Source organism: Pteropus medius, unplaced genomic scaffold, assembly GCF_902729225.1.
Source record: "Pteropus medius unplaced genomic scaffold, Ma_sr-lr_union100, whole genome shotgun sequence".
NCBI lineage: Eukaryota > Metazoa > Chordata > Mammalia > Chiroptera > Pteropodidae > Pteropus > Pteropus medius.
Window position 1 is genome coordinate 104,251 of NW_024350919.1, and position 25,253 is coordinate 129,503.

General features: G+C 63.1%; 2 long non-coding RNA genes across 2 annotated transcripts; one reads left to right on the plus strand and one right to left on the minus strand.

Moving 5' to 3' along the window:
* Nucleotides 1-2,488: 2,488 nt before the first annotated feature.
* On the plus strand, nt 2,489-9,836 carry LOC120584405 (uncharacterized). The gene is made up of 2 exons (XR_005648021.1): nt 2,489-5,889; nt 6,503-9,836. It is a non-coding gene; the product is annotated as an uncharacterized LOC120584405 (long non-coding RNA).
* A 7,340-nt stretch (nt 9,837-17,176) lies between these two features.
* On the minus strand, nt 17,177-18,155 carry LOC120584406 (uncharacterized). Its single transcript, XR_005648022.1, has 3 exons — nt 17,978-18,155; nt 17,938-17,940; nt 17,177-17,796 (listed from the first exon to the last, which is right to left on the minus strand). It is a non-coding gene; the product is annotated as an uncharacterized LOC120584406 (long non-coding RNA).
* Nucleotides 18,156-25,253: the final 7,098 nt, after the last annotated feature.

Sequence of the window (25,253 nt, forward strand, 5' to 3'; positions counted from 1 at the left end):
CTCTAGACTGCCCGCTCCCTCCCGGGCCCCTGGTCGCTCTTTCTACAGTCCGCTCTCCTGGTGGCTCGTGTGTCAGTGACGACACAGCTGCGTAATGAACACCCCATACTCACACAGCCAGGCGCCCCCCAGGTCTGGGCCGACCCGCCCACTGAGCGCCTCCTGGGTAGAAAATCACACAGGGGCGGGAAGAGCGGTGGAGGCGGAAGTCTGAGGTCGGGTGCTGGCGGGGCTGCCCGGGGCTCGAGGGCTGGGCCTCTCGGCCTGACCTGACCTGCGAGCATCTCTTCCGTCCCTCCCACCTCCGCCCCGTGAGGACGCCGGTCACCTGATGAGGGCCACCTGCCCCAGCGTGGTCTCTCCACTAACTCCGTCTGCAAAGGCCAGGTTCCAAGGATGGCCACGTCCCGAGCCTCCAGGCTCCGGGAGCTTTGGGGACGCACGTGCTCCATCTGGGGCTGGGCTGGGTTCGGGAGCTTTGCAAGGCTTGTGGGCTGGACCGATGCTCAGACGTGGGCGAGATCACGAGAGCCCAGTGCCGGTGAGGAGCCTGTCTGTGCAGAGCCGGGTGTCTCAAGGCTCCGGGCTGGAACGTTGACAGCTGCAGCAGAGGACAGGAAGGCGTGGTCAGCTGTGGACAGCAGAGGTCTTGGCAAGGGGGACACGGGGGACGGGGCCCCTCCCTGCACCCTATCCTTCCGCGGTCCCCCACCCCGCTCCCCCCGAGCTCTTCCTCAGGGTCTGCGCTCGGCCCGCACTGTGTGTCCGTCATCGTCCGCGTCTGCTTCCTTTCCCCGCGAGGCGGACGCTGCCACGGGCGGGTTCATCCCGTGCTGCGGGGTGGGCAACACCAGACCTGGCAAACAGGTGGCAGCAAGTGAGGGTGCCCCGGGGCCGGGCAGGGTGCAGGGGAGAGGCCCTAGTTAACCCCCCTCGCCCTTCTCTGTTGGTCCCAGGCCCACAGTCCCCCAGAGTGGGGCTCGGGGTGAGCTACGGGAGAGGGCCCCGGGGTCCACTGCATGAGGTACGGGCGGTGTGGTCACTGGCTGCTGGACGCGTTTGGGACGTGAAGCCCAGGCTCGTGAGTGGTGCCACCCTAGGACGGCTGGGTGATGGGCTGATGCTGTGTCTGCTCTGAGCTTTGTTGGGTCGGGGTTGCACGTGACCGCCTGCCCAGCGCCCACCCCAGCCCTGAAGCCTCCGTGCGCCCTGCCTGCAGAGGGCCTCTGCCCCGCCTCGCTCCCAGCACCAGCTGCCACCAGGTTTGTCTGGGACACAGAGCTTGGGCGGTGGCCGGGCAGCATCAGCCAGGCAGGCGAGTCATTCCTGTGCTGCTTGAAGCCACATGCGGTACAAACAACAGCCATGCTGCTTCTGGAACATTCCTCGTGGAGTGGTACTGCTGGGCTGGCAGCCTGGGCCGAGGTCGCTGTGCTGAGATGTGGGGGCCCGGCCCCTCCAGGCCTCCGTGGGCCTCCCGACAGGCCTGGGGCTTCACCGCTCCCTGACCCCTGCTCCCTGGCCTGCGGGGCGGGGAGGCGAGGGGGAGCCTGGCTGGGACCTTCTCTCCAGAAAGGGGAAACTGAGGACCTCCCGCCCTCCCCCAGGGGCTTTTCTCGACACATTCTCTGCTCCCTGCTGCCCTCAGGACCCTCGCTCACATGCTTGACCTCTGCCCCTGTTCCGGTCAGCGCCGGGCGAGCCTGGCACAGGGCGCCAGTGTCCTGGGAGCTGCACGCCGGGGTCACGGCCCCCCTCCCAGCCAGCTCTCTGCCGAGCTCCCGGGCCCCCTCTTGCTGCCCCCTGCAGGAGCCTCCCACCCCACCCCACCCCCACCCCCCACCCGCAGGCTCACCCTGGCCTGTCACCTGGCAGGACTTGCCTCACAGGGACCTGGGTTCCACCCACATGTGTTTGGGCCCCCGCCCTGGCGCGGGGCGGCCAGGCGCTGGGCCTTTTAGCTGGGCCTCAGTGGCACAGGGTCACACGCCACCTTTGCTGTGTCTCTTACCCGATGAGAAGGCATTTTATGGCCAAAAGCAATGACGTCCCCAGTCCCCCTCGCACACCCCGTCCCAGCGGAGGTCCAGACCGAGCCCGGCGCGTCAGCCGGGGCTGCTGGCCAGGTGCCTGACGCGTGGCGGTGCGCACGCACCCGCACGAGCACCCCACTTTCCTGAACGTCCTCTCCTCAGATGCAAAACGCAGCGAGTGCTGTTCTGTAGCCTCTGTCGTGCGAACGTTAAGCAGAGGGAACCGAGGTCGGGCGGTCCCACGTGTCCCCAGCCTGCAGCTCCGGCCCCACGCCGTGCCACCCAGGAGCGTTCCACAGGCGTGTCGGAAGGCAGGGCGCGAGCGCTACCAGCCCGACAGCACGGGCAGCGCGTCGTCGCGTGCCCCCGGCCTCCCGCCTCGCGCCTCGCCTGTGGCCCGTGCTCACGTGGCCCTTCGGCGGCGCTTCCCTGCGCCTGGTCTCAGAGCGCCTGCTGCCTCCGGCTGCCTGTTGGGCGCACGGCCAGCTTCCCTGGCTCCCGGGGTTCGGGGGTTGCTGCTTTTCGTCCTTTGACCACGTAAACGCTACACGGCGCCGAAGCGCCACGCCTGCACAGCGGGGCGCAAGCCTCTTCGTAATCGCGGTGCCGGACCGTGAGGACCGGCGGTTTGTCCTGTTCCGAGCAGTCCACGTTTAAGTGGCACCGGCCTCGCGCCCGTAGGGGTGTTGGTGAGCCCCCGAGGACGGGGCAGCCCCCCACACTGCACACGGGCTGGGCCGTGGGGGGCAGGAAACGGGTCCCCACGTGCCCCACTGGTGGTTCTGGCCTGTTGCTTCGGTGCCAGGTCCTCGGTTTGTATGGATGAGAAGAAACAGCCCCCTGGAGCACACGAGGCTGGGGTGCGGGATGCCAGACCCGGCTGTGTCCGGCACCCTGCCCCACCCACCAGTGCCCGTGGGGGGCCAGGCAGCCTGAGCCCCAAACAGGAACCAGGAGACTGGAGCTGCGGTTAACCGCGGGGGAGCATGGGAGTGGGGAGGACAGCACCCTGGGAAGGGGTAGGCTGCCGGCTGCCCTGAGGCCACCTCCCTCCCTGTCCCTGACGCTGACCACTCCTGGGGAACACATCAGCCGTGGCGAGAGTGCGTGTGCGTGTGCACGCCACGGGTACCGGTGCTGGGGTCGTGCACGCTCCCGTGCGCTCAGGTGTGTGTGCACAGCAAGTGTGCGTGCTCTTAGGGGCCAACCCCAGCACCCTCTCTGGGGACAGGGTGACATTCACTTCTGAGCAGGCGTGCTCTCAAACGGGGTGCACCGTCGCGCCCCGCCCTGGGCACCGCTGTCGAGAAGAGATGTCGAGTTCTGTGGCCCTCGTCTTGGCTCTCGTGGAGAAAGTCTCGCGTTGTTACTGTTTTTCCTGCAGCGGGGTGAACGACGTTAATTTTCCACGCGCCGTGAGGATTTGCATTCCTGGGCCCGTGGCGGGCTGCGCCCTGCGCTGTCCCCGGGGTCAGGCACAGCCATGGCTTGACGTGGCCACGAAAGCACACGTACGTCTCAGGAGACACTCTGGGGCCGCTCCCAGAGTTGGAGTCGGCCCCCGGCTCACGGGGTGACTGGCAGCGCGGCAGACGGTGGCCCGTCCGTCAGCCGGGGTCCGGGCACGAGGGCCACCGCATGGCGGGCTGTGAAGCGCGAGCCGGAGGGTGCCAGCGGTTGCCGAAGCCCCGGCCGGGGGTGTTGCTGCTGCGGGCCGACCCCCTCCGTGCTGACGGGTGCTCCCTCCCTCGCTCCCTCGGAGAAGTAGAAGGTCACTCTGTTCTGAGGTCGGCAAGTCCGGCCATAAAGACAGAAACAGCAGCAAAAGTGTCTCCCACCACAGTTCCCCCCCGACCACACGGCACAGATTGTCCCCTGCTGTCCCCCATGAAGGCAGCTCAGGGGTCGGCCACCTGCTGCAAGTGCTACATACACAGGCATGGGGCAGTGACCAGTCCCCCGCCACGCCTGGTGGGGCCAGAAGTGACCCTCTCAGCGCACTGAGGCTGGCGGGCAGCTTGGGGGAGAAACGCGCTCTGCAGGGACCGGTCTGAGAGGAAGCGGCCACGTGACGGCAGGGGACACTACGCAGGGACGCTTCTGGGCGGCAGCCAGGACCGCGCTTATAGGGAGCTCACGTCCGACACGCTTCACTGTGCACGGGAGTCAGCAGCGCGCGAGCCGAGGGTTCGTGCCAGACTGCAGAGGAGGGGACTGCATGGCGCCCGAGGAAATGGAGGGGGGACGCGTGAAAAAACGTTGAAAGACGGGGCAGGTTTGTCAAACGGGAAAATGACAGGACTTAGAATCGGTGAAGCTGAGACCTTACGTCCCCCGGGAGTTGTCTGTGTGGGACTCTGGTGACCTGATCTCGCTGACCCGGGTGGCTGTCAGGAGATGCTTTCCCCAGCTCCGCCAGGGCCTGCCTGGGACCAGGTGACCGCAGGCTCCAGCCTGTCCTCTCGCAGCTGGGCAATGCTTCTGTGCCTCACCCAGCCCCCCACAAGTGAGGACAGTGACAGGCTACAGATGTCATCCTTGGTCACGTGGCATTGTGCTGCTGTCTGAGTGCTCAGGAGCTGCAGGGGGGCCGCAGGCCAAAGGCGCCACATGCTGGCAGGGGGCCTGGGGTTGGGGGACCTGGGGTGGGGCCTGAGCCCTAGATGAGCCCCAGGGTGAGTCCTGGGACCCCACCTCCGCTGTCTGATCCAGGATAGCCGAGCACAGACGTCAGTTCAGGGGCCTCGGACGTCCACAGGCCACGCGGCAGCCACTGAAACGCGGGGACCTCAAACACCAAAGGAACCAGCGCACCTCCCTTCCTCCCAGGCCTAAGGACACAGCCTTGTGCCAAGCACCCCCTCCCCACCCCACACACCCCCCAAGAGGAAGCGGGGGTCTCTCCGAAGCCTTATGCCAAGCACTCCCTCCCCTCCACAGCCCCCTAGGAGGAAGCGGGGGTCTCTGGAGCCTCGAGCATCGCTGAGGAACACAGTGGCCGGGGGACTCTCCGTGCCCGCGGCTCCTCTCCTAGCTGGGCAGGTGGCCTGTGAGTGCCGCGGTCCTTCGGCTGCATCCAGCCCGAGGGCCCTGAGTAGAACGAGCAGCGGCCGGGGCGCAGGTTGTCGAGACGGAACCGGAACGGGCTCGGAGATGCGGCCCCTGCGAGCAGAACAGCCTCGGCACGTCTTGGTTCTGCTCCTGCTGCATGCACCTAGGACATGCGAGTGCGCCCCCAGCCCCGTGCAGCGTGACACCCCACGAGCCCCATGAGTGTTTCTGCTGCACCTGAGTCACGACTCGGCCCCGCGGCCCAGAAGCGCCTGTAGAGTTGCCGCTCACTGCACGGACCGTCACGGACGTGACCTCGTGGGACCCTCCCAGCCCCCACAGAGGGGGGCCAGTACTGCCCCGTGTTACAAGAGCAGACTGAGGCACGGGGGGCCGCGGCTCCTGACCCAGCGAGTGGAGCCTGAGGCCCAGGTCACGAGCTCACAAGAGCCAGCCTCCAACCCCGGGCTGCCCCACGTGGCACAGCCTGTGCACACGGCAATGACACAGGCCTTGGAGATCGCCAGGCGGGTCCTGCCTGAGCCTTGGCCGGATGGGGCCCGGCCTGCCCGAGCCCGGTGGTCCTGCTCGTGGCCTGTGTCCCCAAGGCCGTGGACTGTGGGGCGGGAGGGGAGGGGGCGTGTGGAGGCAGCTGGGGCGCGTATGTAGCAGGTCAGGATGGAGCCGCTTGCTGATGGATCCCGCATTCCTGCGCGTTGTAAACAATTCCCATTTGACGTCCGTTTGTGAGACCTCATTAAGATTCACGTTTCTGTCCAGCTATTAGCGTTTAGCCGATGTTTCCGTAAGTGCATTGTGGTGCCAAGACGGGCTCCCGCGTGTGTGCCCGTGTGCCCGTGTATACGTCCACGTGGCGCATTGTGCGTGCCCGTGTGTGTGCACACGTCCACGTGGTGCATTGTGTTCGTGCATATGCACACGTGTGTGTACATCCATGTGATGCATTGCGCGTGCCCCCGTGTGTGTGCACACCTGTGTATACGTCCGCGTGGTGTGTTGTGTGTGCTCATGTGCGTGTTCACACGTGTATATATCCACGGGGTGCGTTTGTGTGTGCCCGTGCATGTGCACATGTGTGTATGCATCCACATGGGTGCATGCATGTGTGCGTGCATGTCCACACGGGGGCGTTGTGTGTGCATGTGCGTGCATGTGCACACATATGTCCGCACTGGCGCGTTGTGTCTGCATGTGCATATGTGTGTGCACACGTCCATGTGGTGCGTTGTGTGTGCTTTGCGCACGTGGGCACTCTTCTGAACTCGCGCTCCTGGACCCTAGACACCCATTTGCTGGAGGGCCCTGAGCTGCAGAGTGAGCATCCGTGGCGGGTGGCTGGCGGAGGCCAGCGTGTACTCACTAAGAGAGGACCCCTGTTCTTCTGTCTCCCTGCTCAGATCCAGGTGTTGGCCTCTCCTCTCTGCCTCAGCCCGGGGCGCCCGGGGCCTCTGACTGGCCAGCAGGGGCACAGCCTGACTAATCAGATGGCGTTTCCAGGAGCCAAACAACAAACACGCTTATCGGAAGCAGCGGGAACAGCCTGTCTCCCAGGAGAGGAAGGAAAACAGGAAGCTGCCGGCGGCCACACTAGAGACAGCTGGAGGCCACCTGGGTGACAGGGGCCTGGGCTTGGCAGCTGGCACGTGGGAGGGCATCTCTGCCCGTGCAAAGGCCCTGCACCCTGCAGCCTGCAGCCTGCGGCCTTGGGCTCACAAAGCACCAGGAGGACCTGCGGTTCTGGTGGGGACAGAACCAGCTCTTTAGAGGGGACTCTGCCTCCATGGTCCCTCCCAGCCCAGGCTGCGGCCTCCGCCCTGGGCCCTGCCCATGGGCATGCGATGTCCGGCAGGCAGCGGGGTTCTCAGCCTGAGCCCTGTCAGGATTCACCTACACATTCTTGAGAAAAAACCTGCGTCTTCCTTCTAACCCTTGACCCTGCCGAGGGCTCCAGGAAGTTTGGTCCCCATGCCACTTGGCCGTCCCCGTTTTGCACACGAGTCACTGGTCTGACAAGCTGGCTGGCTCGGCTCACCCGCGTCTGTCCACTGAGGCCGCAGCCCTTGGCAGCTGGAAGCTGGCTGTGGAACCGGAGTCTGGCCCAGCTTGGAGACCTCCTGTGTGGACCCAGGTGGCAGCAGTGGGGAGGGTGAGCAAGGGGCTGCCCTGCCTGGTGCGTGGGTGCCGGCTGCAGCCCACTCCCCGTGCGCTCCTGGCCCTCGGGCCCCCACACACGGGGAACGGGGCTGTAGGCCCGGCCTCTGCAAGGCCCAGCTCCCGGCCGCAGGCTGCAGGCTCAGTCCTGATGTCCGGGTCCCCTGGGGCTGGGTTGGGGACGGGAACTCCTTTCCCGGTGAGTCTCCCGTGTGGTTACATTTGAGATCCCTCAGCCAAGGTTCGGGGAGGGAACCCGGAGCCCCTGTTAGCTCGACGCCCTGTGTCACCCAGGAGCTGGCTGTGCTGGGGGCGTCTTCACGAGCTTGGCGCTGGCCCCTCCCGGAGAAACACCTTTTATTTTTAGTCCGCGTCTCCGGCTGTGCTGGCGGGCGGGGGGCGGACGAGGCTCTGAGCTGTCGCCACATGTTTTGTCCCCTCAGCCGGAGTGTCCTTCCTGCCCCCCTCGCCGCCCAGGAACCCCCCTGGGGCCTCGGGGGCCTCTGCTCCCCAAGGACACGCCGTCCCCTCAGCCTCGCCTGGGGGCAGAGGGCCATCCAGTGGTCCCTGGGTGAGCTGGTGGTGGGGACAGTGGTTTGACAGCAACCAGGCAGACCCCTCTCGTAGGGGGACTGGGCCCTATGGGCTGTGCCTCTGTGCCGCCCCTAGCTCAGCAGCTGCATCCAGGGGGCCGCAGGGACACCCCCACAGGACCTACCAGCACCCCCATTCTCTGTGCGGGGCTGGGGACCCAGGGAGCTGCAGTGGTGGGTCTGCTGGCCTCTGCCCACGGGCACCTCCCTCCTGCCACGCTTCATCCCAGCGCCCCGGGACCAGGACCGGGACCCAGGTCACCCAGGTCACCCAGCCTACAGGGGAGGCCAGAGGCTGGCCCAGCCCCAGAAGCTGAGGAGGGAGCAGAGGCCCGGGCTGCAGAAGCCGGCTCGGGGGCAGGGCCTCGCCTCACAGGGACCACTTGGAGAAAGGCCCCTGCAAGGTGGCACTAAGGGGGCAAGGTGGGCCAGGTGCGAGGCGGGCCTGGGCGAGGCCTCGGGGGCAGGGGCGGTGAGCAGCTCCAGCGGGGCAGGATTTGGCTCTCAGCTGCACTCACTCCACCCCCGAGAAGGACAGGAGCTGCCCATTGTGACTCAGGAGCCCGAGGGCGGGCTGTGGTCCACCATGTCGCCCAGCTTGTCCCCAACCCCAAATGGCTAAATGGTTCAGGAAGCAGCCACCCCTGGTCGTCCTCCCTGTGTATTAAGAGAACCAGGCCCCTGGGCAATTTTTGTCTGTCACTTGCCAATTCATGGCCGTCTCAGTTGGCTCAGGCCAAGTAACAACTGCTACCGGCCAGGAGACTCAAGCAGCAGACGGTCTCCCAGCCCTGGAGGTCGGAGTCCAGATGCAGGTGACTCAGGGCAGTTCGGTTCCTCCCAAGGCCTCTGTCCTCGGGGTGCAGGCACCGTCTCCGCCCTGTGTCCCCACACAGTTGTCCCTCTGTGTGTGTGACCCAATCTCATAAGGACACCAGTGCTGCTGGATTGGCCCACCCCAGGGACTTCATTTTACCTTACCTCTGTAAAGGCCCCATTTCCAAACGCAGTCCCCTTCCACGGTCCTGGGGGTCAGGGCTTCAACATGGGAATGTGGGGGACATAGCTCAGCCCAAGAGAGGATCTTTAGCAGCTTTAGCCTTGGGGGGCTCTGACCACCCACTCATTTGGCCACTGGCATCTCTGGGCTCTAGGGATGAGCAGGACTCTCACCTGGGCAGAGGCCAAGTGTCTGATTTGAGGAGGAGCCAGACCATGCGGGGGTCTTGACCACGGGGCCTGTCCCCACGGGGTCCACCCAGTGCCCCAGGCCTCGTCCTAAGGGCAGCTGTGTCCTCGGTGGGGCCAGCCTGGGAGGCCCCCAGTGGAGTGAGGCCTCCCGCGTGGTGGCTGTGCCCTGCCCGCCCCGGGCGGAGCCCAGTGGAGGCAGCTTAGGGACCAGCCATTGCCGTTGTCCTCACAGCTCGGTGCCATCAAGGCCAGCTCAGCCCGGCGGGGCCATGCGTCCCGCCTCTGATGGTCTCTGCTCTACACGTCAGGGCTCTGCATCGTGGCTGCCAAACCCTCGTCTCCCCGAGAGGAGGAGGGTGGCGACCTGCCTGGGAGCCCTGAGGACAGGGGCCCTCACAGCCCTTTGCTCAGCAGAAGCCCCTGTCCGCGGGCCAGATCCGCCCGACTCACCCTCGGTGCTGCTGGGGCAGCTCTGCCAAGGTCAGGTGTGTGAGCTCCTGGTCAGTATCCGCTAGGAGGTGAGCAGGAGGTTCTGCGTCCAGAACCGTTTGGGAGATGCAGGGTTATGCGAGGTTGAAAACTGGCCCTGCAGCAGGACTTATCAGAGCATTAGTGAACCAATGTGAACTCTGACCCTCCAGAGAGGGTGAATTGGCGTTTTTTGTTTGTTATGAAGCTTCTGGGATCACTGCCTTATGAGCACAGTTTGAGAATGCTGCTTTAGAATAGCCAGCAACAAAAAATGTAGAATGTGATGGATAGAGATTTTTATTAAACAAAACAAAACACAAACCTTTACTGTTCCTCGCTTTCTCCTTGTTGTTTAAAACCGAAGGATGCCTTTTGCGCTTGCTTTGATTTTAACAGACTCGAATGCTTTAAGAACCTCAAATGCTTTTTTCTTTTAAAAAGTCAAAGACACAGGGCTGTGGGGTTTTAGAACGGCGGTGTGTCAGGATCCTGGGGCGTCTGGCCGCTTTCTCCAGTGCGATGCGGGCGGGGGCCCGGGCATTGTGCGGGTGCAGACTGCCGTGTGACCTCGTTTCTTGCAGAGTGGGCCCCGGTCTCTCTGATTCTAATTGTGTGTGGCTTTCTGGATTCCAGGCCTGGGGTTTCCCTGGCGACTGACATGCGGGGTGGCCGTGACGGGCCTTTGCAGGCCAGTGCACCGGGAGGGGCTGTGAGACGTCGGGTGGCTGTGCTCGAGGAGCTGGTGACAGCCAGGCCCTTTTGGTCCCGTTGCCCTAGGGACGCGGTGCCGACAGGCGTCAGCCTCGCTGGAGGTGGGGCAGCCTAGTCTCGGGTTGGCATTGAAGCTGGAGACAGGGGAGATGAGAAGCCAGGCGGAGTGGGGCAGCCTGGCACTCCGGGCCCTGGCGATGTCACTGCCAGGACCCTGCGCTGTGGGCAGTGGGACAGGCCTGGGCTTCCTGGGGGAGAGGCCAAGCCCAGGACAGCACCCCGGAGTGGGGGCTCTGGACCGACGGTGTCGCCCAGTGGTCCTGGTACCAGCTGCCTGGGACCTTGGCCCTCATGACACTCACCCTTCCCGAGCTCCCGCAGTCCCTGCCTGGTCCTGGCCTGGCGCAGACAGGTGCTCGGAGGAGTTTGTTGAATGACCGGACCAACGCGGTCGAGGCGAGCAGCTTGGCGAGTTCCGGTCTGTGTTTTAATGCGGCTGCATTTAAATTGCATTTTGATGGTTTATCATCGATTTGTTGGAATTTCAGGAACTCTTTTTCATTCATGGTTACATTTCCCAGGTGACAGTCTGCACGTGTTTGTGGCACGTATGCCCCACGTGTGACACCCAGAGAAGGCGGTCACAGGGCTTTCATAAAGCAGGGGGCGTCGGGTTGGGGCCAGACCCGTGGGGACCTGTAAGGCCTGGGGGGCCTGGGGGACTGTGGGGACCGTGGGGACGTGGGGATGCCATGGGGACCTGCGGGGACTGTGGGGACTGTGTTCGAGGGCCGGGTTGGCCACGACCAAGCAGGCTGCTGCTGGGCAAACTGGGCCCTGGCCCAGTTAGGGCGCAGTGTTTGGAGGCAGCCTGCGCGTGAGGAGTGGACCCCGGGGCTGGAGGGGACACAGGGCTTGAGACCCCACTTCTGTCCAGCCAGCCTCACAGCCACCTCCGTCCCCGGCCCGCCGCGGCCCCGACCCCCGCTCAGTCGTCCTGGTAGCATCTGGCCCTCTCGGCTGGAGCTGCTCGGCCCCCAGGCCCCCACCTCTGTCATTGCCAGTCCTGGCGGGCCATCCCCCCCGGCAGCAGTGGTCAGGGCCGATCACAGTGCCCCGTGCTCCCTCCCGCCAAGGCACAGGTGGGCCGCACTGCCTGTCCGCCCTGGCGTCACCACGCACCTGCCCGTGGCGCGGTGTGGGGGAGGGGGTCGCTTCTGGGCAGAGGCACCAGGGCCCCTGCTGTCTTGCACCCGGTCCCGTCTCGCTGGCCCGTGCGCCGCACAGTCCTGCTCTGGCTGCCTGGGCCCGGGCAGGCAGGGCCGGGCGGGAGTGTGACCCAGCCTGCCTGACTGACTCAAGGACACTCGGGGCTCAGGGAGATGGCGGGGAGGGGGTGCTGGCTCCCCCGCATCAAGGCCCAGGGGCTGGCATTTGCAAACGCGGGGGAACGAGCTGCGGTCCCTCGGGCCTGGGGGCCTGTGGAAGGGCACGACTGGACTCTCCTGTGCCCTCTCGCCAGAGTTCTCGGCTGGCGGATCGGTTGTGTGAAATGTTTGCCAGGCCGGGACAGTCTCCGAAGGCTCTGTGGTATTTGCAGACTGCGGCAAGCAGAGCTTCACCGTGCTGTTTTGAAGAGAAATACTCACTCCGAGCAGCCCACGCTGCTTCTGGCAGCGCCGCGGGGGCCGGGGCCTCCGTCTGCTGCGCTTGCCCGGCACCCGCCCGCGGGCAGTGGCGTGGCCCGGCTGGCGCGGTCACAGCCCTGGGAACGCAGAACCAGAAGGTCCAGTGCAACCGCACCACTGCCCACCTGCCCGGGGTCAGCGCGGCCGGGTCCCTGCCCCCTGGGCCCTGCGGGCGTCCCCACGCAGGCTCGTTAACCAGTCGGCCAGCTCTGTGGCCACCTCTTCCTCTCCTGGCGGACACCCACACCCGGGCCGCACCCCAGCTGCCTCTGCAGACGCGGCCCCTCGTGAGATTACTGGCCCCCACATTTGTCGTTCTCCAAGTAGAAAGCAATGTTTAGGCCCCGCTGGCGGGAATCATCCTCAACCTGACGGGGGATCCACAATTTTCTCCAGAATTCAGTGAGCATTAATTTTGTGTTTGTGCAAATAGAGGGCTCGTTCTGGGGCTCCTCCCTGCTAAAGAGACTCCCTGTCCTAATCATTCAGTTGCTTTAAAAAAATCTTAGAGAATCAGGCATGGAGAGACACCCTTCAGGAGAATTAGCCGTGAGCCTTTAGCCTGCGGCGTAGCGACATTCAAAGCTCCGCGTCCAGGTGGGACACAGGCCGGGGACCTGCGCTGCCACGGGCAGAGGACACTCGGGAGGCGGTCACCGCTGCGGGCGGGGCTGCTGCTTCCTCCGAGTGCCCGCGCCGAGGCCGACAAAGGCTAGAGGACAAAAGATGAGTACGATGTCTCATCGCAACGGTGTCACCGAGTCCCCCGCAGCGCAGAGGGCCACGTTTGGAAGATGCAGCGTAGGAGCCGCCGCGTGCAGCTGAACGGTGCCCTCCAAGGGCACGTCGCGTCCTCCTTGCGGGGTCTGAATGTTGGACGTGGTTAAATTAAAGATCAAAATATAAGGTTCTCCCGGAGCGTCCGGGTGGGCCCTCAGCGCCCTCGGCGTCCTCACGGGGGAGGCAGCGGCTGGCTGACGCCGGCGCCCAGGGCACAGGGGCGGCCTCGGATGCAGCCCGGGCCGGGGTGCCAGGCACGCGCTTCTGGCCGCGCTGTCCGCGTGCACACCGTGTCCTCTCCCTGTGAAAGGCTCCTCAGTGACAGCCCGGTGGGGGCTCACTGTCCCGTCGCGTCACGTGCTGCTCGCGTCTGCCCGGGTCCCAAGCACAGGACCCGAAGGAGCTGCCTGCCCGCCCTCACCCCACAGTCTCAGACCCCTGTGCCCCCGTACCCGAGCGGTGGGGATGACCGCGGTACCCGTGTCGCTGACGCGTGTCTGCCACACCTGAAACGCCCTGCAGTCACGCGTGCTGGGGGGCTGTGCCAGGTCACGCCCTCCCCCTGGGGGCCCTGCCCAGCAGGTGGGTGCGGGGTTCCAGTGCGGGCTGCCCCACAGGCCCGGGGAGGGGTGCTGGTGCCTGAGCCCATGGACGGTGCCAGAGCACCCTTGTTCAGGCATCCTGGGAACCCTCCTGCGTGGCCGCCCGCCCTCGGCCCCCTGGCTGGGCAGTGGTCCCCTCTGGGCGAACGGAAAGCTCGCGTCCACGGCCAGTTCACAACTGCCCAGCTCACAAAGGACTCGACGGCTTCGGGGCGGTCACCGGACCACACGTCCTGAGAGGCCACAACGGGAGCGGCACAGGTACCTGGAGCCTCTCCATAGGGCCGGGACCGAGGTCAGGCGCCCAGGCTGGGGCACAGCGAGTTGCCCAGGGCGGGGGGATACCTGCTCTCCCTCACCGAGGGCCGGCTCTGGGGTCCCCTGCAGGAGCACACTGGTCTCGCTGCGCCGTAAACGCAGCAGGAGAGGGCTGGACGCGGCCAGACAGCGGGCCGTGCTCCTGGCACAAGCGTCTCCAGGCTTAGGACCAGGCCAGGCTGCTCCAGGGGAGACCCGCTCCGTGGGCGCCTCTGTGCCCCAGGGGAGCCCCCCGCGCTGGCCCTCGCCTGGCCGCACAGCTGGCTTGCTCCCCGACCCCCGGGGCCCGGCACCCACCCCCGGGAGCACACGGCGCCCTTCACCGTGGTCACCGCGTGTTTCAGGGGCCTCTTGCAGAATTTTTAACAGTTGGGGTATATTTACCCATCCTGACACTCACCTTGTAGCGCGCGCTTCTGTATCACTCCATGTCACTTCGTCCGTTCACACGGTGCAGCCGTCACCCATGGCCCCTCCCAGAGACTTTTCATCGCCCCAGACGGAAACCCTGCGGCCACCGGCACCCCCTCCTCCCTGTCCGTTTCTGCAGGCCCCTCCCCGCCCCTCCGTGGGTGCTCGACTCCGGAGGCTGCACGAATGGAGGCGCGTGGCGCGTGCAGCTCCTTTCACTTGGCGTAGCGTCTGGGGCTCACGCACATCACAGCGTGTGTCACATCACTCCTGCCCCGTCGTACGCGAGGCCACGTTGCGTTCACCCAGCCATCACTCGGGGGTATTGACCATAAGCAAATAGATGTTTCTCCCGCAAAATGGGGACGATAAATAGTTGCAATTTAAGACCTGAGATCTAACGCGATCCACGCCAGGTCCCAAGAACGGAGGAGAGGAACGCGTTTGGAAAGGGGGCGTTCCGGGGGGCTGTTGTAGACACAGAGACCATTGGAGCAAGCCGGGCGTTTGTCCGAAGCGTCGTGGCTGCGGCGGAGAAGCTCCTCCTCCCTGCTGGAGGGAAAAGCTCCCTCCAGTTTGGGGCGATCGACCCCGGGCGCCCCTCGCTTTCTCGCTCGTGCTCTCGGTGCCCGCCCTCTCCCGGCTCCGCCCCCTCCCGGCTCCGCCCACTTTCCCTCGTCCTGTTCTGTTCCGTTCCTCAGGCTGGATGGGCCGACTTACCCTAAGGTTTGCTAATTCTTTCTTCACCCTGCTCAGATCTGGTGAGTGCCCAGCGGCTTTTTGAGTATCAGTTATTGTACTTTTCAGCTCCAGACTTTCTGTTCGGTTCTTTTTGTAATTTCTCTTTGTTGATTGTCGTCATTTGGCAATACATTGTTCTCATACATTCTTTCAGTTCTGTATACAAGGTTTCCTTCAGGTCTTTAAACATATTTAAAATAGCTGATTAAAGTCTTCGTCTGGTAAGTTTAACGTCTGGGCTGCCCCGGCGACAGTCTCTATTGATGGCTTTCTTCCCAGTGTATACGGGACACACTTCCTCATTTGTTTGCATATCTCTATTTTTTAAAGACTAGACACTTTAAGTGATATAATGTGGCAGCTCTTGGAAATCGGATTCTCTCCCCTCGAGGTTTTTTGTTGTTGCCACTTGTTTTGTTGTTGCTTGTTTAGGGATTTTCTGAACTAGTGCTATACTTATTTGTCACGTATCCTCTGTCATGCGTGGCCACTGAAGTCTTTCTTCAGTTAGCTCAGTGGTCAGCTAATGACCAAACAGAATTTTCCTTAAATTCCTGGAACCAGCAGGTCTCTCAGTCTTTGCACGTTCACTATGCGGCCGGCAGTTGACAGCCTGCCCCAGCTTTCAGTTCCAGCCTGCGGCTCGGCCAGAGGCGGGGGCTCAGGTCTCCCCGGTCGTTACTGAGCGTGTGCAGCAAGGGGGGTGGGTAGGAGCGCCCCAGCCTCCCTGAGCGGTCTCCTTCCCCAGCGTTCCCGTGAAGCTCATTTGTCCTTAGCCTGTTTTTCGCCCGACTCTTATCCGCCGCCTCAGGCAGCGTCAGTATTAAGCTGTGGCCTCTGGTATTTTTAAACGAATGCCCTCGGAGAAATGAGAGTTCCTTCTCGTGAGCTCTGACTCGGGTCAGATGGAGACAGACTTGCAAGTGGGGTGTCAGGGACCACCAGGCGGGGCGGGCGGCGCCAGCTCTCTGGGAACGGGGCTGGGCGGCTCCACCCCCGTTCTGCCCCCGCCACGAGCTGCCGTGCTGTCACTCATCAGGGCTGCTGTGGAGATGGGGCTGGCAGATGGGAGCAGGGCATGTTAAAAGCCACAGAGCTCACTGTTCTCACCAAGATTCAGCTGCTTCTCTCGAATAAACATTTCTCATTTCACGTGTTTGGTTAATTTCCAGAGCTCTAAAAAAGTTGATTCTGCCCAGTGTTGCCCGCGTTCCCACTGCTTTTAGAGATAAGAGTCTTTTCGGACACTCTTTTTCTGCCATGTCACGGATGTCGTTACTCAGAACTTTAAAAACAGCTTTATAGATGTAAAGCTGATAAATAGTAAACCACACACATTCAAAGTGCAAATTTGACGTTGTCACTTATGCGTATACCTAGGAAAGCATCACCACACTCAAAATAATGGCCGATTGTCCATCACCCCCAGCATCTCCCCTCCCCGTGCCCCTCCCCATCCCTGCGCCCCATGCCCCGTCCCCAGGCAGCCGCCCATCTGCCTTCTGTCCCTGCAGCCTGGCGTGCATTCTCTGCAGCCCCGTCCAAGCGCACGGGCACCGGCTCTCGGCGTCACTGTTTGGTGACCATCCGTGTCGCCGTGTGACTCTGCGAGTCACTCCTGTTCGTTGCTGGTTAGGGTGCGGCGTGTGGACACACACAACACAGCTGCTTTATCCGTTGCTCGGTCCGTGGGCCTTTGGGTTGTCTCTAGTTTTGGGCTGTTATAAATAAAATTGCTACGGACCGCATATCGGTCTTTGTGTGGATGTGTGCTGTCACTTCCCTTGGGAGTAAAATGGCTGGATCATATGGGAGGTTTATGTTTAACATTTTAAGAAACTGTCAGACTGTTTTCAAAAGGTGTGCGAATTGCGCCACATCCTCAGGAACATTTGAGACTACCGGTTCTTTTATTTTTAGCCATTCTAAGAGCTGTGTGGTGGCAACTCATTGTGGTTTTAATTTCCCCGATGACTAATGTGGTGAGTGTGTGTGTGTGTGTGTGTGTGTGTGTGTTCTAATTTACTGTCTGTAAACCTTTGGTGAATTGTCTATTCAAATCCTTTGCCCGTTTTTAAAAGGGGTTGTTCGTTTTATTATTGAGTTTCGAGAGTTCTTTATATATTGGATACAAGTCTCATCAGACAAGTAGCTTCAGATAGTCCCTTCCAGGCTGTGGTGTGTCTTTTCATTCTCTTAATAGTGTCTTTTGAAGAGCAGACGTTTTAAATTTTGATGAAGTTTAGTTTACTAATTTGTTCTTTTGTGGATCATGCTTTTGGTGTTGAATCTAAGAAATCTTTGCCTAACCCAAAGCCACGACAGTTTCCTCCCATGTTTTCTTCTGGAAATCACAGTTTTAGGTTTGACCTTTAGCCCTGTGATCCAGTTTGAGTCAGTTTTTGTACGCGGCGCAGGGTGTCGATAAATGTTTGCTTTTTCTCCGTATGGCTAGCCAGTCGTTCTTACACCATTTGTCCAAAAGATTCTCTCTTCCCCACTGAGGTGGCTTTGCATGTTCGCCACGACTCCGTGGTCCACGTGCGTGGGGGTCCGTTTCTGGGCTTCTTGTGCGGCTGCCCTGTCGGTTACTGTCACGCCGTCTTGCAGTCAGGCAGTGTGGCGTCCGAGTCTGTCCCCTCCTCACCCTCGTTCTGTCTGTTCCAGGCCCTTGGCCTTTCCTTGTGGTTCTAGAATGAGTTTTCCAAACCCTACTAGAAAGCGGGCTGGGGTAGCTTCCGGGGATTTGATTGGCATTTTGTTGAGTCTATAGATCGATTTGGGGAGAATCGATATTGAAGAACGCTGAGTCCACCGACCCCTGAGGACAGAAAAACTTCCCATTCCTTCAGGTTCTCTTTGATTGTTTCCGGCAGTCGCGCTGTTTTATGTGTACAGGTCTGTCACATCTTTTGTCTGGTTTATCCTTCGATATTTGATTTGTAATTTAATAACAAATGGCCATATTCTTTCCACTTTGATTTTTAGTTGTTCGTCGCTAGCACAGACACGTACGGTTGTGCTATCGATGAATCTCGATCCTGGGGCCTGCCCAGCTCGCTCGCTAGTTCTAGTAGCATTTGCGTAGATGCCGCTGAACCATGTGCAGGGATGAGCTTGTCGCCCACCAGTAAAGAAGGTTTCACTTCTCCCTTGCAGTCAGGGCACCTTTCACCGCCTCTTCGTGCCGCGTCGCCCTGGCTAGAATGCGGGACGGGACGGGAGTGGCGAGAGCGGACGTGCTTTTCCTGCTCCCGGCCCGTGGTGGGAAGGGTTTTTGTCACCAGTCAGTGCGACGTCAGCTGGAGGTCTTCTGTGGGCGCCCTTATCGAGAGCAGGAAGTTCCCTTCTCTTCCCGGTTTGCTGAGAGTTTTTATCAGAACGGATGTTGGATTTTGTCAAATGCTTTTTTGGTCTGTCGAGAATATCTATTATTTGTTTGTTTGTTGGTTTTGGTGAGCTAGTTTGGTGAATGCCATTGATTGAATTTTGAGTGTGAATCAACCTTGAATTCTTGGGCTACACGCCACTTGGTTACGATGTATCATCTTTTTTGCATAGTGTTGGATTTTGCATATTGTTGTTTAGAATTTTTCATCTTTGTTCATGGGGGATATTTGTCTGCATTTTTTCCTTGTAATATCTTGTCTGATTTTTGTGTCAGGATAATGCCGGTCCCACAGAACGACTTGGGAACAATTCCTTCTTTTTCCATTGAGAGGAAGTGTTTATGTGGAGGGGCTACTGGTCCTTCCTTAGCTGCCTGACAGAATTTCCCAGACGCCCGCAGTTTCTCTGTGGGACGCATTTGAACTAAAAATGGATTTGCCGACGGGCCCCCTGCCGCAGGCTCGGGGAACCCCGCGTCTCCCCGCGAGCAGCCGCTTCCCTCCGGGTCCCGGGATCCTCAGCGCCCTCAGTCGGGGTGTCCCCCAGGCTCCCCCCCTGGTCTTCGCCCTGCGCTAGGGCACTCACCTCGTCTGCCCCCACCTCTCAGGCTTTGTGGCTCTTTGTCGCCTGATGTCTGGCACCTCGAATGAAAACCCTGGTTGTATCGGTTCTGTGGGTTTTTCGGTTTTTCAGGCAGGAAGATAGTCCCGTCCCTGCCAGTCCACGGCGGCCGGGGGTGGAAGCCGACCGCCCCTTTGCCTTCTACTAGGAAGCTCTGCGCTTTCCTCACGGGGGATCTGGAGGACGCAGAGGCGCGTGGGGGGAAGAGGAAGAGCCGCGGCCGGTTTGCTGGGCGCTCCTGGCGCCTGGTGTCCGGCCCCGCTGCGCGCCCCGCGGCCGGCGCCCCCGACCCAGAGAAGCGGGACCCAGGGCTGGCACTCACCAGGGTCCCGCTGTGCGGCCACGGCCCAGCCGCTCCTGCCCAGTAGCCCCCGACCTCCATTCAGATACGTGGCGGGGGGTGTCTCCAAGTCCAGTCCCCACAAATGCAGCTGTGACACCGTGACGCGGTGGGGCGCAGCTGGCGTGCACGCGCGTGCGCACGCACGGGGCCCGGCCGGGACGTCCGCGGAGACGAGGACCCAGCACCGCGTGGGGCTGGCGACGTTTCGCATTTGGACCCGGCTGCTGGTTTAAGGGGTGCGCTCAGTTTGTGCAAGCTCGGTTGTCCTGAGGCTGGGCGGGAGACGCCACCTGCAGAAGCCGTAGAAGCAGATGCCAGCGTCCCCTGCATGGGTCACCGACGTGGGGCTGAGTCCCCACGCAGCGTGGCGGTGACATCCGTCTGTGGCAGAGTGCGCCCCTGTTTGTCCTTTGTCGGCAGGCCGCAGGACTCAGCCCGCTGTCAGGAGTCAACCCCTCCCCGTCGCCCTGCGAGGCCAAGAGGCTGGGTGTTGGGGGACACACCGCAGACTTGGCCTCGGTCACTCACAGTCCCCCGAACCCCAGGAGTCGCCGGCCAGGGGCCGGGAGCTCCGAGCAGGTCGCCAGTGCCAGCACTTGCTCTTCGTCAGATTAAGTGTTTCCATCCGTCTGTTCGCTGGACGTTTGGCCAGAGGGACCCACGTCTTAGGTGCAAGCGGTGAATTGTTCATCAGGAGGCGGACGGGGCCTCCCGGGAGGTCGGTACCGGCAAGTTGGTGTTTCCTGAAGCACTGGCTGAGTGCGTGAACCGTGTGGCCATGACAGCCGCGGTGGCCTCCTCTTTGCCTGGTGTGTGGGTGAGGTGGGGGGGGGCGCTCCTCGAACCCCGCGCGGCTGCCCCATCAGGCAGCGGCAGAGCGAGCCTCCTGCCCTGCCGCTGGGTTTTGGACGTGACCCAGGGGCTTACCAAGGCCAGGACCGCTGGCCACTTCCTGCAGCCTTCCAGCCACGTTGGCCCAGCTGTGCTCAGGCAGCTGCAGCCGGAAGCAGCGCAGCGAGCAGAAGCCCCTTCAGAGGACGGGGGTGTCCCTCCTCACACTGCTCCCGACACCGCCGTGAGCCGGGCCCCCTCCAAGCACACCCCGCCCCCCAGTCCCTTACTGTTTCCTGTCTCGCGTCATTTCACCGGAGGCAGCCGGGGGACTGAGGGGCCTCCCCTCCAGCCCGTGGCCCCTGTACTCTGGGCTGGGGGCCTGGGCAGGGCCTTGGGGCCTGTCCTGAGACAGGGAGCCCCAGCTGCTTCCTTCCGTCAGAGGTCGGATGCCGTTTTCTCCTGCCCCAACCTCACCCACTGACGGTCTGTCTACCCACAGGAGCCCGAGCTCTGCAAACAAAGGCCAGAGGGCTGCAGCCGCTCCCGCCCGGGAAGCCCCCGCCCCACCATGGGACGTGGACGGCTCACGTACTGCAGCCCCCGGACCCGCTGTGCCCGCCTGGCACGTGGCCCCTGAGATAACGAGGCAGAGATGTTGGAGACCTGTCCTCGGACCTCCCAGCCACTGCCCGTCAAGGCCCCGATCCCTCCTCCCCGCTCTGTGGCCAGTCACGCACTCAGGCCTTGGCTGCTGCGTCCTGGGTGCCTGGCTCCAGGCCGGGGTGGGTTGGGGAGCTGGAGGGAGCGCTTAGTGGGGCTCAGCCTCCTTGTGTGGCGCGGTGGGCTGGACTCTGTGGTCAGCGCCCCTGTGACCCAGGTGAAGGCTCAGGCCAGGAGGAAGGCGTGAGGCCGGGGAGCACGGGCCTAGGTGGCCGGAAGGCAGGGAGGGCAGAGGGGGCGTCCGTGGGGGCTGGGCGGGGCCACTTGCTTTCTCCCTCGTGCGTTCAGACTTCTGCGCTGTGTGCGGGTCACACTCTGGCGAAGACGCAGCGGAAGCAGATGCAGACCCCACACGAGGCCCCGCCGGCCGCGCTGCAGCGGCTGAGCCCCACGCCGGCCCTGCCAGGTCCCCGTCGTCCACTGCCCAGGCCGTCACTCGTCGGCAAGCCCTTTACTACCCGGCAGGCGTCAGTGTCCCCTCGTGGTGTGCTGGGAGCAGGGGGACTGGACTGGGGACCGGGTTGTGTGCAGCCCCACGGGACCCCGGGCCCTCCCTGTGAGTTGGACTTGGACGTGACAGTTCAAGCTCCCTGCAGCCCCGAGTCCCCACCTTCCCCCATGCCAGTCCCTGTGAGGGGCACGGCGGTGCCGGAGTCAGCAGCAGGACCGGAAGGCGAGCGCCGGCCTTATCTGCGCCCCGCCCCCCCATTTTCCTGGAGCTGGCTGCACCCAGGCCGGCCAGACCCCCCGCGTTATCGGGCATTCCCAGACATTCCTGGGTCGCTGAGCCCCTGGCGTCCTGCTGGGCGTTGCTGGGAAGCGCCTGGCTCTGGCTTCCACACGCCCAGCTCTGTCACCACTGACGCCATCGGCCACCGCTCTGTGTGGGCAGCACACCAGGGGCTCCGTCCAGACGCTGTGTCCTGGCTCTCGGGCTGACCCGAGGGGCCCTGTGTGCGGGCCACTGCTGCCGTGGACAGGCAGGGGACAGGCTCGGAGGAGGCAGCAGCTCCCCGAGGTGGCCTAGGGGCCCCAGCAGGCAGAGTGGATCGCATGGGGTGACCCCCACGGCTCAGGGGTGTGGTTCGCCCAGCACCGTGCACTCAGGCAGGTGGGCCGGTGGCCAGCCCTGTCCGGTGCCCTCTGATGGCCCGACCCCAGAGACGAGGAGGCTGAGGCTGCCGGGGAGGCCGTGGCTGGTGGCCTCGTGCACTCGTGTGGCCTGTGTGAGGAGTCTGAGGTCCTAGTGCGACATTAGGAAAAACACAGCCACGCGCTGTGCTCTGGGCGGGAATACTCAGTAAAGCAGAGCTCGGTTCTCCCCAGACCGCAGCGGTCCACCGGGCCAGCCCAGGAGAAGTCGGCACTGGGTGCTCCATGTCACTACGGCCTCCAGAGGACACCCCCAGCCTCACACCTGCATGTCCGGCAGCGACCATTCTGACCAGCTCAGTCCATGGACACTTGGCCTGTGACGTCAGCACCAGGCCATGGGGCTGGACCGTGGGACAGAGCGTTGCAAACATGCTGCCCGTCCGGGGCCGGGCTGACTCCCTGCGGGCGGTTTGTGTGGTCACCGATGGGTAATTAGCAGTGTGCCCTCCCTGAAGGGCCTGCTGAGGGTGGGACGCTCAGCTCACATGGCTCACTGGTCACCACCCGTGCCAGCCCCCTCCTCAGAGCTGGTCATTCCCATGGCCCCATTGTGGGTCACTCACAGAACCCAGGGGTCCGGGCCAGGGCTTGGGGGCTGCAGAGAGGAGCCTGGCGCTTAGGGAAGGGGTCCCGGGCGAGGAGGGATCCCTGAGCAGGGGTCAGTCCCCCTCCTCCGAGCTCCCCGCCGCAGCCTGAGCAGGCAGGGGCACCTGGCGGTGTGGGCGGCCAGCAGCCAGGTCGCGCCGCCGGGCTGCCGTCGAGGTTGGGCGGGGCAGGCCCCTTCCGGAGGCTCCAGAATCCCCGCCACCCCCGCCGGCTCCTGCGGCTTCCAGAGGCTGCCGTGTTCCTTGGCTCCTGGCCCGTCCTCCATCTCAAGGCCAGTCACGCAGGGTCAGTCCTCCTCACCTCACGTCACTGTCCTGCCCGGCCTCCCTCCTCCACGCTCAGGGCAATCGCCAGCCGCACGCCCCAGTCCAGGACGGTCTCCGTCCAAGGCTGGCTGACGGCAGCCTTCACTCCCCTTCGCCACGTGACCTGAGGCGGTCACCGTGTCAGGGGTTTGGACGTGCCGTCTTTGGGAACATCCTGCTGACCGTTCTGCCAGCCGCCTTCACTGAAGTGTGACAGGTGCCCTGGACCTGGCCAGGAGTGCCAGCCTTGGGACCCGGCAGAGGACGCGGGCCTCTGGGAAAGGCCGAGGCCTCACCTGTGGGCCCCAGGAGGGTGGGGGAGGGGCCTTAGCAAGAGCCCGAAGGGCCATTCCTGCCCCTCCGAGGGTGGGTCCTCGCCCACCTGTGTCAGGTCACCTGAGTGTTTGTCGGCGGTGCTGGCGGTTCTTAGTGGCGGGGGGCGGGGTGGTGATGCGGAGGGAGCGTCTCTGGGTGACACAGTCTTTGGGCGCCACGTGGGCTGATGCAGGGGGTTGGGGCGGCCGGCAGGCAGCATTTCCAGCCAGCCCCGGTGATGCTGCCCAGACACCTCACTGTGAGTAGGGAGGGGAGGCAGCAAGGCGCGTCCAGAAAGGCCGGCGGTCATAGCCAGGGACAGTGCCATGCGGTGTCCAGAGCACGCCCGAGGCTCGGCCTCAAGCATGGCGGGCACAGCCAGGCGCGAGCCAGTTACGGAGCTGTGCAGCCGAGCCTGCCTGCCACCAGCTGTCTGTTCGCACGAGCCCCACGCATGGCATGGCCCGGCCCAGCCCCCGGCCCCTGTCCTCTCGGCAGGCCCTTTCCACCAGTGACCTGTCTGCTCACCCGCTGTCTGTCCCTGGCCATCGCCGTCCTCCCTGGGCGGGAACGTGGCGACCCCCTTTGTGGCAGACCCTCCGCAGAGCGTTTCCAGAAGCCGAAAGCACTGACAGGAATCTGCTCCAGCGGAACAGGTGACAGCGCGCCATGCTGATGGGGTGTGACATCCGCCCTGGAGCGACAGGCGGGCGCCGACTGCGGCGCAGAAGGCCCCACGCCGTGGCCCACGGAGACGCGGCGTGCATGAGAAGCCGCGAGGGGCTGGCAGGGCCCCAGGGGGCCACAGAGCACGGGCCCTGGGGAGAGGACACGGGAGGACGCGTCAATGCGCCCGTGAAGGCGGTGACAGGCTGGCCGCAGCCCACGACATGGCTCCTGCAGTTAGAGGTGAGGAGGCAGCGGGCGCTAGTCCACCGGGGACAGCGAGCAGACGGAGGCTGCACCGAGAGCGGCCGTGGGTCCTCGAGGGACCAGCCACGGGCCGGGTCTGCACGGCCTCTGTCCCTGGAGGGACAGGAAAACCCCAGACCCCTCCCCACCCAGGTCTGCACTGGAGGAGGAGGCTCCACCCCCCTTCCTGTCCTAGGTGGTGGAGTGCGGGTAGGGGAGGGTGGTGACAAAGCTTGTGCTCTGAGCTCTCCAGGGAGAGGTGACGCCATGTTCTGGAAGTAGCCTGAGGGGCCGAGTCTGCCACCCGCTGATGTGACCTTCCCTGAGTGTCTGAACCCTTGAGGCATCTGCAGTCCGTGCACGGACGGACAGGGGCCTGGTGACGTCCACTCGGAGGTCAGGCCTGCGGCTCCCAAGGCTCCTTCTATGAGCTGTTTGGGGAGTGGGGACAGACCCCTCAAGTCTCTCAGGCCTGGGCTCTCCCTGGAAAGGAACGGGGTGAGAGGCCACACTCGGTCCATTATCCCGTGAAAGCTACGTGACATTCAGATTCCGTGTCCGTCGGTTTTACTGGCACACAGCCACTGTCACTCACACGGGGACCGTCTGTGCTGCTTCTGTGCCGCAGCCACGCCGTTGAGAAGCTTCGAGAGACTGCAAGGCCCAAGCGACTTTCCGCCGCTCGGAGGACGTCTCCAAACCAGGGTGGCAGCAGTTTCTGCAGTGGGACCAGCACGTCCCCCCCACCCCGGCTGTTTGTGGAATAGTCCCGGGCATCGCCCCGGCCTCACCCCGAAAGGGCCGGATCCTGTCAGGGCAGCGTCGGCCGTGTCTTGCCCTTCACCCCCACGAAGGTGATGCGGAGCTGGGCCTCGGCCCCCACCCCCAGGCCTGGAGGCCACCTCCCCCGGGTGCAGGCAGGTGGCCAGGGGAGGAAGGGCGACCTGCAAGAGGAAGTGGACCATGGTGGAAACGTTCGCTGCCGTTTGCCGAAGGGACTGCTCATTCCATTGCTCTTGGTCCAGACTTACCTCATCTGATTCATGTACTAAATCAAAATTGGGCCATTCGGGGTCCAGAATGCCCCCTGCCTCACAGCACTGCGCGCATGCCTTCCCAACCACTCCCCCAAACACCAGCAAGGACTCGAAAGGCTAAGTTCCTGATGATCGATTTATTTATTATTTGTTTGTTTGTTTATTTATTTATTTTAGGCGAGGCAACCCTTGGTTGACCTCACAGATTGCAAGGACCTGGTCAGCTTACAATCCCTTATTTTTTTATTTTTCA